Below are 13,735 nucleotides of genomic sequence, written 5' to 3'. Positions count from 1 at the left end.
AAAGGGGAGAGCGGTGTTAAGGGCCATCTATATACATAGTATCTGGTCATCACCTATAAACAATGTATTCAGTCACTGTGTGTCTCCTACAGATGGATCCAGTAACAGAAATACCCCAGAGAGATGTCCTCGTCCTCTTTATTCACAGGATTGTACAGAGGAAAATCACAGCGTCCGACAAATGTATCGGGTATATGAAATTTAGGGTCTCAATAAATACTAAAATACTAAAGTGACTTTTCACTATATGATTTGTACAGCCACTGCGTGTGAGTTATACCTTGATATTCTTCTGTTTAATCACAATGAAATCCAACATTAGTGTAAAGATCTGACAGATATCAAAATAGAAGGTATAGAGGGAGAAGAAGCGACGTATGTGAGGGGTGATCAGCAGTGGGAGAGTCAGGAGCCATCAGCCCCTATTAGACTCCCGCTCTCCTCCTCACATCATATCATTGTGCTACCAGCCCAGAGATCTGACCAGTCTCCTCCTCACACTCACTGGTAATTCTCATACATCAGGAGCCATCAGCCCCTATTAGACTCCTGCTCTCCTCCTCACATCATATCATTGTGCTACCAGCCCAGAGATCTGACCAGTCTCCTCCTCACACTCTCTGGTAATTCTCATAGAACACTACAAGAAACAACCCAAACATCACATTAGGCCCTGCCCACCATAAGGTTGCTGCTTTTGCAGATTACGTCCTTTTATCTACTACTTTCCAGCCATCTCTATCCCCAACCTCATACAAGCATTGTAGGCTTTTCAAAAATTCACCAACTTTAAAATCCAAGGCTTTCAATATTACTCGTTCCACTTTTCAAGTTTCTTTTGTGTCCTCCCCCTTTTTTTTAATTTAATAACTTTATTTATAGCGTACCAGCACACAATGTATACATACAATATAGAAAACCAAAGTAAGCCTAAACAGGTAACGCTGTAAATATCTGGAGGGCCTGTGAAGCAGCCCCAGCTATTGCACAGAGGAATAGACACAAGAACAAAGGCAAGTAAAGTGCACATTCAGTTAGGAGGTCAGAACTGTAACAACATATTATATACCAAACTATTGAATGATGAATCAGAGTGTGAGGAATATTTTTGTATTGTAATGAGGAAGGGATGGAGAGCGAGGGACACAAGGGAAGGGGGGGGGGGGACTGAGACAAGACACGGGACTACCGGCGACCAGCGCTTCTCTAATTGAAAGCTGAATCCACTTATAGCTCATACCTGCCAACTTTTCCTCATTGCCTTCAGGGAGATCCCGGGGGAGGTGGGTGTGCGGGGACAGGGCTTGATAAATCACATTATTTTGGCCCCGTTCCTAAACGATTGTCACAATTGTGGCCAATTACAGCAGGGGTCTCAGATGACACAATATTTGCATCATTAAGCCCCGCCACTTATCTATTGCGGGGGCGAGAACGAGGAAGTTGCCCTGCTTTGCCGGGAGTCCGGGAGATCTCCCAGAAATGTGGGAGTCTCTTTGACATTCCGGGAGAGTAGGCAACTATACGTTAAAGAAAAGCAGCTAATGAATCTCTAGAGATTGAAGTGTCTTTTACATTTCTGTCTCCATTACTGAAGTCATGTTGTCTTACCTGTCAGTCTTTCATTAAATCTTGGTCTCCATGAAAATGGCCACCTCCGTAGGCATCAATACATGGACATAGGACACAATTTCATCATGCCACAGATGGCGAAGCCAACCACGTCTTGTACTGGCTCAGTATCAGGGAGAATGCCAGATTCTTCAGGGAGTGAGGGAGATCACCCCTATTTCAGGGAGTCTCCCTGACATTCAGGGAGAATTGGCAAGTATAATATAGCTTCAAGTTAGACAGATTATAGGAAGATGGATGAAGTGTTCTGAGGATGAGAGCTGTTATCGTGTGTATTGGGGGGATTATTATAAATAAACCAGTTGCACCAGATTTGGGAGAATTTGTGTGATTTATTGTTTATTTATGCTGAAATTTTTTCCATTGATGGTAGGAACCATATTTTATTGATGCGGTGTCAGACCCCCCAGTCTGACTTTTACCAGTTATTAGCCACTAGGCATCTGGCTGCATTTAGAATTTGTGTGGACAGCTTTTCTGCATTTTTATCAAGAGCCATTTAGTAATTTGAACCTGTGTAACATCACTAATTAAAGCAACCACATCATCCCAGAACAATGCATTTTTTGGGCAGGACCACCAGATGTGGAGGAATGATCCCCTGATCACCACATCTCCGCTAACATAGGTCAGATGTGGTCCCGTACATTGTTTTCAGTGTAGTCGGGTACCATCTAAAATAGATTTTGTAAGCGTTTTTTTTCACAAGAGAGGAGACAGAGGTCGTCGAGACCTGTTCTCTGATTGTTGACCAGGTGTCCTCATTCGGTGGTCCGCCCAAATCAGCCTCCCATTTAAGTTCATGGGTTGGATTATCAGTCTGCCTAGAGGCAACAAGAAGGTTATACAAGTTGGAAATAATTCCTCTCTGAAGGGGATCTCTTACACAAATAGATTCCAAAGGGGTCAACGCTCTCGTAACGTTAGGTTCTGAGAGGGATTCGACATAATGTTTTACTTGAAGGTACGCAAAAGGGCTGATTGACGGAAAATCTAATTTTTTTATAAGGGATGCCAGTGGAATACAGTGAGAAGAGTCAAGTACATCTTTACTCAACTTTATGCCACTCACATGCCAAGATTGAAAACGAGACTGGCATTGTCCTGGTGAGAAAGCAAGGTTATCTCAGGGAGGCGCTATGGGAGAGGGTATTGGGGTAGTCTTAAAATGCAATCTGCAGTAGTCCCAAATGTTGGAAGTAAAGGAAATAGCCGGGGTGAGCTTTCATAGTTCCAGGTCTGTCACTCGGTAGTATCCCCAATGCCGAGTCTAAAGATACCCTGATTCCAGATCAATCCACCGTGGGCCAAGTCCCCCTGAGAACCATGCCACGGCCTGGCCCAGGTGGGTAGCGGTATAGTAAAGGTTAATGTACGGAAATCCTCTACCTCCATTGGGCATAGCTCTATGCAAAGTCACAAAGCTGGTACGTGGGGGTTTGTAACGCCAGACAAATTGTGAGAACCAGCGGTGCAGCTGTAGCAGGGGAGACTTGGGTACCTTCACTGGAAGCGTTTGAAACAGGTAGAGTAAGCGGGGTATTATGTTCATTTTAAGGGAGACAATACTAGCCAGCCAGGAAATAATCATTTTTTGCCATCTGAGCAGATCCAGCTTAACTGTGTTAATAACATGTGGGAAGTTTTTTCTGAGTACAAAGTATCATAATTGGAAGTAATATAGGCTCCCAAGTATTTTATTTTGCAGTGCTGCCAATAAAATAAAATAAAATTGCCTTTAAGGAGATCCAGGAGGTGGAAGATGATGTGCAAGGGCCTCAGTCTTGGAAAAATGTACTTTATATCCCGAGAGAGAGCCGTTGGCAGCTAGGACATTAAATAAGATTGGGATAGAGATACGAGGTAATGTCAGTGTAAGCAGAATATCATCTGCAAATTAACTGAGTTTATACTCGTCAGACCCAGACACAACACCCCTAATATCTGGGGAGAGACGTATCCTCGCCGCCAGGGGCTCTATCAGAAGAGCAAAAATCAGTGGTGATAGTGGGCATCTATGTTGGGTGCCGTTTAAGAATGGAAGTGAGGAAGAGAGTACTCCATTCATCAAGACCCTCGCCGAGGGACCAGAATAAAGGGCACGGGTCCCATGCAACAATAGTTTTATTAGAGATTTCCCTAATACAAGTTCTCTAACTCCGCAAGAGGATAGAAACATTTGAATATAAATCAGACCAACAAGTCTCAATAAACACTGTTTTACCGCTAGACTCCCAAGAACTCCCTCCCCCACTATCTCTGATTAATGCCCAACTGATCCGGATGCAATATAATTGTGTAGGACCACGGTAGTCTGATGTAAAGCAGCAAGCCTGCAATTCCATGAATTTAGATTGTTTGACGCAGAGCAAACATGTCTGCAATTCCAAGAAAAGCTGGAAATCCAGTAGCCGCGATACTCCCACGCACAATCCTCAGCGCGCTGGCAGAAGCCTTGAGTCCAACTCCAGTAGCTTTCAGAAGCAATAACACAGACCCCCGGAGCTCTCTTGCATACTTTTTTTTTTAAAGGGGTTCCAATTCCCACAACCAAAGTTCATCCTGCAAAGGGTGGTCTTAGGAAAGCTCTCCCCTGATTGGTATGAGGGACTGTCAAGAGAGTAGTCATGTCTCAGGGCTAATATGAGTTGGGGACAGACGCGTGTTTTCTGCACAAAGTGTTTATCTCATAAAGTGTTTAGAAACTACAGTTAAACAACACAGTTGAACAACAATTGGAGACATCCAGAAATAAGCTACATTTGCTCCAACCTGACTCTGCACTTCTTCTCTATCTGCAATGGACATTGTAACTAGGTATTTCTTTTATTTTCCTCAGTTCCTTGCTTTTTATTCTTAACTCCCAATGTTTAACAAATTGCTTTTCTTACTCTCCTTTCATAGCATTATGTTTAGAACTATATCATTCTTCACCCTTCCTGGAACACAAACCTTTGTCCACAGCCCCTTCATTACTCCACTCGACTCTATTTAACACTGATGTCCTATTTATAGTCTCTAGCTGTAACAGCCTCCTCCTGTAGTCAGAAAATAAAAGGTTGCGCATCTTACAATCAATCATCTTTCCAATCTTTCTGCTTTTATTAGCTGGTGTGATATCCCCTAATCTAGGTCCCGCCCAACATCCCCCATACACGTATATTAGAATACTACAGAAATCTAGCAAGCTTCAAACACTTTCTCATTTCTCTTCCAAAGCCCTTTAAATGTGCCCTTTGGAATGCACGCTCTGTTTGTAACAAACTTACCTCCATACACGACCTCTTCCTCTCAAACAACCTCAACCTTCTGGCAATAAAAGAAATATGGCTCATACAATCAGACACTGCCTCACCTGCAGCCCTTTCACATGGTGGCCTCCATTTCACTCACACTTCCAGACCTGGAAGCAGACAAGGCGGTGGGGTTGGATTACTTCTCTCCACACAGTGCACATTCACAGTTCTACCAAATCCCATCACTTTCGTTCACAACTTTTTTTAGTACATGCTCTTCAGATTATTAATCCATTCTCTATGCGTGTTGCCGTGATCTATCGCTGCCCTTGACCACACCAACAATTTCTTAAACATTTCTCTGCATGGCTCCCTCACTTTTTATCTTCTGACATCCCCACCAACATCCTGGGGGATTTCAACATCCCCATTGCTCATCCACATTACAGTGCTGCTTCCATATTATTCTAACCTCCTCCCTTGGCCTCTCCCAGTAGATTGAATCCTCCACTCAATGGGGTGACCAATGCCTTGATCTTGTTTTCTCTAGAGTATGCTCAGTTTCTGATTTCCTTAACACTCCTTTCCCCCTCTCGGACCATCACCTTATCAGCTACATGCTTACCCCCAGTTTTTTAACCTCTCTGTCATAAAACTCTACCAGGCTTCCTCATACCTGCAGTAAACTTAATTCTGTTCATCTTCAACAGTTTTTCAGTTCTCTCCAAAACCTTCTCACCCCAATTTCTACATTCTCCCCTGATATGGCAGTTCCTCATTTTGACCAAACCCTAGCAACAGCCCTTCAAGATCAAGTGGCTCCAGCGACTCTTCAACTGGTATCAACTTCGATATCAGTCGTGGCACAATAAAGTAACACAAAATTTTCAAAGGCATTCTCGTAAAGCAGATCTTCACTGTCGTAAATTCAGTACCTTTAATGATTTCCTCACATATTCTCCTATCTACCACTCCTAACAAAATGCTCTGGACACTGGAAGACATACTTCCAATCTCTCATCTCTGCTCAGGCTTCTAACCCCAAATGCCTTTTTAACACAATTAAATCACTTCTCAGCACTCCGACTACCATCAGTGCCTAGAATCTTGCTTCCTACTTCAAGGACAAGATTGATAAGATCCGACTTGAAATGATATCCTCTTCCTTGACTAGCAATCAGCTCACTTCCTTCCCAGCACCCTCTGACACCCTCCATTCATTTCATACCACAAATGAAGAAGTATTTTCTTTCTTCTTATCTTCCTACCCTACCTCCTGTCCTCTTGATCCTATTCCCGCACAAATCGGTAGATCTCTGTCTAATGTGCTCATTTCACCTCTCCCTAAGATCTGTAATATATCTCTCTATCGGTAACTCTCCATCATTATTCAAGCACACAGTGATTACTCGTATTCTGATAAAAAAAAAATTTGACCCAAACTCTCTCAAATTACCGCCCGTCTCATAGCTCCCATTCCCCTCCAAGTTTCTAGAGAGAATTGCCTACACACAGCTCACATGCTTCCTTTCTGCAACCTATTGGATCTGCTTTGGTCAGACTTTCGTTCTTAACACTCCACATAGACTGCGTTGACTAAGGTTGCTGCTAAAACTAAAGGCCATCACTTTAATTATTCTAATCCTCCTGGATCTCTCATTTGACACTGTCGAAAAAATCTCTTCTCATACAAACGCTATAATGCCTTGGTCTTCAAGACACTATACTATCCTGGTTCTCATCCTACCCATCTAACCGCTCTTTAGTGTTAATTACTCTGGATCTACCTCTGCTCTGCTTCCTTTATCAGTTGGAGTACCACAAGGCTCAGTAAAGTTTTTTTTTCATGAAATATATTTATTAGGATGTTGTTAACGTCAACTGATCATAAAGTACATTTTACAGTTGCTCGTGATTGCAAACACATGTTATAGCATGTATACGTGACTGTCATCACTACTGATCAGGACTGAGACTAGCCCTTTAGAACTAAACTAAAGATACCCCAGAAAAACAAGTGACTTCGGACATTGCTGCGTGCGCTTTAGTTTGGCACAACCCTACTGTAATTTGAGTACGACAAAAGGCCTCTTCCCCGGCCGTTCACTCCAAGAAATCATAGGCCGCAGTAATTGTCCTTTGCGTTTGACGCAGCAGAGGGGGCTGCGTACACGGCTGTTCTGGGCATGCGAAGAGTGATTTTTTGTATGATATGCTCAAAATCGGCAGATACGTGCCTTGATGAATCAGGCTCTGAATGTTTCCCTTTGCCCTGTCACACTGCGAAGACCCTACAATACATTGTTCCTTATTTTTGGTAATGTCGTGGGATGTATTTGAAATGCAGACACCATGATGTCGACAGTCATAATGTCAACACACTTATAATGTTGACAGTCATAATGTGTACATGTTCATAATGTTGACACAGTTAAAATGTTGAAATGAAAAATGTGGATGGGGTTGTAAAGTCGTCATTCAAATTGTCGATATTAATCACTAGATTTAAAATGGCAATACATGAAAAAAAATGGTACTAGCAAATTTGGGTACCAAATTACTATTAACAGCACTAAGCTTTGCCAGCCTGGGCAGGTGGCAGTATAGCAGGGAAATCCACAGCGTGGGGTCCCCCTGACAATGCTAAACCAGCCCCAGGATGGCTGGCAGGGGGCTGGATTCCCTAGGGAGGTCTGGTCCGCCCAAAAAAATGCCCCCCCCCCCCCACCCACATCCCCTTAGTTTTAACCAGCCCAGTGCTGATAGGGCTCTTCCCAAACCCCTGGGGTGGTGGGTGTGGGCTAATAGTAATTGAATTAATGTAGGAATCCATTATGTCCTTGGTGAACTATAGGTACCAGCATATGTTGCACACTAGGTCTAAGAGGGGCTTTCCACCTTTAGTTCAGCCCTCTTAGGTGATTTTTACACTAGTGTACTGGAAATTTACAAATCCTCAAAGTGAGGAGGCCTCTAAAGCTCCCCTTGTACGGTAATTTCAGAGAAGAGCTTACTTTTCTTAGAATTCAGTGTACTAGATGGTGAGTCATGAACTTGGGGAAAATCACAATAAGTTAATGGTGAAAAACAAGATTATAACACCTTCTTAATGTCATAAGATGCAGGCAACTAAGCTTAGCATGTATGTCAGTTCAAGCCTTTCATTTGCATTACTAGACAGAATAAATGTAGGATTTGGATAATCCATGGTCCACCTTGGCCATACCACTAGTTTCTGCTCCAACATATCTCTCTTTTTATACTTGAGAACACAGGGACCATATATAAGCACATTTGTGTAGCATCTTACAGGGATGATCTGGGCTGCTACATTCTATGGAGATAGTGGAACTTGTTCTCACATAGCTGGCCATAGGGACATACTGTGGGTCTAGTTGGACATAGTCTGAGTCACCTTGTGTTATCTCATTGTAGACATCTTGGCAGTATACAGTGTGGACTCAGGATGTCCTAGTCCTTTTGCACATAAAATAAGTTACTATCCACATAGAAATTATAGAAAAGCATGTAGCAGTAAATGTATTTACAGTCAACTAATCCCCTCAATCTCATATGGAATTGCCCAACCATTCCCTCTGTAAGGCCTTAACAAGGTAATCAGCAACATGATACATGGCTTGAAAGTCTTCTTGGACAAGGTATACTTGGTCCTGGACCTCAGACCATAGGAAAATAAGTGTGTTTACTCTTCTCCCACAGTGTGCCTTGACATCAGATATTATTCACTTAGCTGGCTCCTAGCCTGTACTGTGAGGGTGTCATCAGTTAGCCCAGGCGTTGGGGCTGAAGACAGTGTGGTTTTTGTTTCAAGCCCATGTGACCTTCAATGATGGTTGTCTTTTGGATGGTAATGCAGTAGTCGGTGGGAATATTGGTCCTCTCTCCAGATCATTATAGGATCATTCTGCAGTTGAGACATAAAATAAACCATTGTGGTTGAGGGACAACAAATGTCTGTGTCTGAGTGTAGTCTGAGGCATTTATGCCATGAGTGTGCCCTTAGAGAAAGAAGGGGCATTCACCCACTGTATGCCTTGTACTAGAAAGGAAGTTGTACTAGAAGGGAAGTAACTGGGTACCATCCGGGCTCAGGTTTGTTTGTAGGAGAAACAGCAGTGTGATATTAGCTGTTACCCCATAAAGAGGTCAGTGTTTCTCTCTCAGACTGTGAGTTGTTCCCTTTAGAGAATCGGTGGTTATATCCTCTAAAGCACTTAGTCTAATCCACCTTGCACTTTGAGTGACCTTCCTGCAATATTGCTTGTTACCCATGCGGAAAACTCCTTTGATCGTAGACTGGGCTTTCTTGGAGACCATTAAGACAAGTGGGAAAGGTCACAACCTTATTGTAAGGATCCTTACCCTCTGTTCACACCCTCATTGTGAGTATGAGTATATGACAGCCTTTCAGAGAAAGTTCCCATCCACAATGTTACCATACAGGATTGGCCACAATTTCGCTTGATCTTCATCATGGTTGTTGAGGTGTGTTATAGACCTTTACATGATGATCACTAGCAGTTAGTAAATGTAGCATAAGGAGTCAGTCCTACTTTCCCTATGAAGTTATGGGTTGCTTACATAGATGTACACATCTCATCTGATAATCACTAAATAACAACATCTTCTGTATCTGTGTCTCTCCTACAGATGGATCCATCTGTAGGAGAGACACAGATACAGAAGATGTTGTTATTTAGTGATTAACATAAATCGCCCAGAGAGTGAGTAACATAAATCGCCCAGAGAGATCTTCCCGTCTTTTTACTTCACAGGATTGTACAGATAAAAATCACAATATCCCACAGTACCAGGTAGATGGAATTTAGGGTTTCACCAAATACCAAAATCCCAAAGTGACTTTTCACTATCTGTAGAGCAGCTGTGTATGTTTGTATACAATAATTATTGAAATCAGATATTATTAAATTGTTATTGTGTTGTTTTATGTGTTATTTAGAGCGAAAATCTGAGTAATCTAAAGGTAAAAAGTACAGAGGGAGAAGAAGAGACGTGTGTGACTGAAGATCAGCAGTATAAGGAGGAGGAGATCCCTACAGATATCAGCACAGGTCAGTAATAAACACTTATTACAGAAAAGTGTCGCCTTTTCCTTGTTCAGTCGCAACATCACTGTGGTTCCATCAACTGATCAATGAGATGAGACCCACCATCAACCATGATTCTCCATGTGTATTAATACCATAATGTTTGATACAGTTTCCACTGTATCCAGTGTATATTAACACTGCAATACTAAGCTAAAATAGCAACTGACTCCACTAAGAGCACACACAGAACTATAACCACACACCTCTCATTGCACAGTAGCTCCCTCCACTCTGTGCTTGGATACAATGTTGCTCTTCATCTTCTGACCTGTCTCTGTATCCTGCTCTGCCCTAGGCTTTCTTCTACTTTTGTTGTTGCTCATCTCTGCCCTGCTCCATTTTCCTTCTCTGTCCTGATGCTCCGCTCTGTGCTGTTGTCATTCTGTGTTATTATTTCCTTCTATACTGGTCTGTCCTACTGCTCTCCTGACCTTTATGTGCTTGTCTACACCGAAGCCCGAGTCTAAATTAGTAGCCGCTGTTGAACAGAGGGACATGGAGAGGCTACTTCTCCTGAAGTTGACCAGAGACAATGTCACTGTCTTGGGAAATGTTACTTCCCAAAGTCTGCATTATGGGTGGAATAGTCCAATGTGTCTAGGCCACTTGCATACCACTGTTGCTGGATCTATGTATTGTGCTTGGTAATGCAGTTGTGTTCTATGTTAAAGCAATGTTTTATATCTTAAAAAAAAGTCATATTGGCTTTTTGTACATTTATAGAGAATGGGTATTGTGCCTTTATCTGCGCTCCTTATGTTGAACTAAAGTGTAAATGCTGCAAAATGGAGTGATAGGAGGATACCTCTGTTCCTCTACAAAATAACTGAATGGTCGGAGAATTCCAAGGCGCATAGATTTTATAAATTTGATATGTAAAGGTAGGGATACTTAGTCTGTGCTCCATATGGAAATAGTGGTGGTAGGTGTCAAGTAGCAGTAAATCTGTATTTTTATACACTTTAATATACCATACCATACCATAATATTTTGTACATTTATAATTGAGATAAAGTGTTCATAGTTTGCAAATTGAGATTAAACAACTGAAATTTTGTACTCACTAATAGACAATTTGCTCTTCAGTGTACAAACAAGATGTCTATTTACGTACTTTTATTTCCAGCAGATGAACGCAGGAATATCTAGGAGGGATATCTCATTTTGTCTCCAGATTTTAGAATAGAAGACAACATCTTACGAGATTCTCCAGAAGAAAACCCAATTACCCTAAATATACTTCCAGTACATCACAGTGCAGATATATCATCTGATCCCTCTAATCATGAGGTATGTTCTCTTGACAACTCAGATATTGTTACACGTAGTGCAGGTCATACAGGTAGTACAGTATTTCTCTTTTGTGAATGTGGTAAAAGTTTTATATATCTGTCAGCCTTTGTTAGGCATCAGAAAACTCACACAGGAGAAAAACCATTTCAATGTTCTGAGTGTGGGAAATGTTTTACACGTAAAGACTATCTTGTTTCTCATCAGAGAACTCACACAGGTGAGAGACCATTTCCTTGTTCTGAATGTGGAAAATGTTTTATACAGAAGACATCTCTTGTTAAACATCAGAAAACTTACACAGGTGAGAGACCATTTCCATGCTCTGAATGTGGGAAATGTTTTCCAGTTAAATCAGGTCTTGTTAGCCATCAAAGAACTCACACAGGTGAGAAACGATTTCCGTGTTCTGAGTGTGGCAAATGTTTTATGCAGAAATCAGGTCTTGTTAGACATGAGAGATCTCACTCAGGTGAGAAACAATTTCCATGATCTGAGTGTGGGAAATGTTTTACACGTAAAGAATATCTTGTTATTCATCTGAGAACTCACACAGGTGAGAAACCATTTATTTGTTCTGAGTGTGGAAAATGTTTTATACGGAAATCAGGTCTTTTTGAACATCAGAAAACGCACAGCTGAGAAAACATTTTTATGTTCTGAGTGTGGGAATTGTTTTACACATTAAAGAAATCTTCTTAGACATCTGAAAACAAACAAGCGAAAAACAGCTTCCATGTTCTGATAGGTGTTAGAAATGTTGTACATGTAAATGAGATGTATTTACACATTTGAAAACTCAAACACAGGAGAAAAGCCATTTCCATGACCTGAAACAGAGTTGCATCAATATTCCATTTATTGTATAATATATTTATTTGATATTTGCAAATTATAAAAATACTCATAAATATATTATCAGAGTGTATATTTATTTGACATCACTGAGTTGTGGAGGGCAAAGCTCCAGCACACAATATACCAACATGTTATAATTTAATTATCATCCATAGACATAGGTGGAATGTGTGTCATCAACATAAGACTGGAACAGATCGCTCATGCATGGAACTTTGTACTTTCCATATTCTATTAGATATCATCACTTTCCACAGTAATAACAAGACAGCATTGGTGTTATATAGGGTCATCAGTAAGCCGGAGATGTAATGTGGGATCTGGGGCTATATTACATTATGTTCACACTCTGTAATTGAAAGTGTGAGATATAATTCTGACATATGTTATTTGTTAGGAACCCCTCCAGCCAGTACAGCAAAACCCGGAGGCTGCTCCGAAAGCCTGGTGTTCACTGTTGCCCCTAGTGTTGGGGACAGGTTTGGCTGCAGACAAACAGAGGCTCGTGAGATGTGCACTGGCTGGGGAGAACCCAGGAATAGAGTTTCTGACGCCGTAGAGTAGGAAATGCAGGAGGGAGTCAGGTGAGACACAAGTGGATGGTGTCAAGACTAATATATCACTCGGGCCACTGGAATAATTAAAGGAACAGCTGATAGAGAAGTCCCTTGATACACAGCAACTTCTGTACCAGTGCTTGTCTGGAAAGGAACGGAACTTGCAGTGATAGGTAAAGATGATGAAACTGCACGTAGGCAGTTGCCAGGGGTAACTATAACCCACAGTACCGGTGAGAGTCTGGAGATTTGAGGGAAACAGTTCTTAGGCGGTTGCCAGGGGTAACTGCAACCCACAGTACCGGTGAGAGTGCGGAGATTTAGGGGAAACAGTTCTTAGGCGGTTGCAAGGGGTAACTACAGCCCATAGTAATGATGAGAGTCCGGAGATTTGAGGAAAACAGTTCCTAGGTGGTTACCAGGGGTAACTACAATTACAGGCATACGGTGATATATGTAAACAGTCAAAAGTACCTGTGGCAAGGTTGAGTCCGGAGCCAGCGGGAAATAGCTGACTGGAACTGGTGAGTAGATAGTAGAATAGTCAGGAACCAAATCAGGTCTGGCTCACGGGATATCAACACAGGAGAAGAGTCAAACCAGAGCTGAGTCGGTACACAGGGAAATCCAATGAAGAGTAGACAGGAACGGAAACGGTCTGGTACATGGGGATACAACTAGCCGGCAGGAAACAACAGGAACAGGTAACGGAAAACACAAGGGAGCAGAACACTATGGTAAACATATTACCGGCAATCCTGCAGAGGATTAGACGGCTATTTAAGGAGAGCAGAACCAATAGGCTGCAAGAGATAATGGGGAAGCCAGGTGAGTAGACTAAGAGAAACAGACTGGCGGGGTGAGGCACTACATAGGAAATTACAGCATGATTGAGGGCAGATTCTGACAGAGAACAGACCTAACTGACCCTATCTAAGACCTATCTAATCTATCTGCCTATCTGATCCACCTAAACTAATCTATCTAAGAACTAAACTAACTACCTATCTAAACACCCAAGGTGGCTATC

General features: G+C 42.0%; 1 pseudogene; it reads left to right on the top strand.

Moving 5' to 3' along the window:
• Nucleotides 1–12,053, top strand: part of LOC142095510 (uncharacterized) — a 48,405-nt pseudogene extending 36,352 nt beyond the window's left edge.
• The last annotated feature ends 1,682 nt before the right edge of the window (nt 12,054–13,735 follow it).

This window comes from Mixophyes fleayi, chromosome 6 (genome assembly GCF_038048845.1).
Source record: "Mixophyes fleayi isolate aMixFle1 chromosome 6, aMixFle1.hap1, whole genome shotgun sequence".
In the NCBI taxonomy this organism is placed as follows: domain Eukaryota; kingdom Metazoa; phylum Chordata; class Amphibia; order Anura; family Limnodynastidae; genus Mixophyes; species Mixophyes fleayi.
This window is presented reverse-complemented; position numbering and strand designations above follow the sequence as displayed.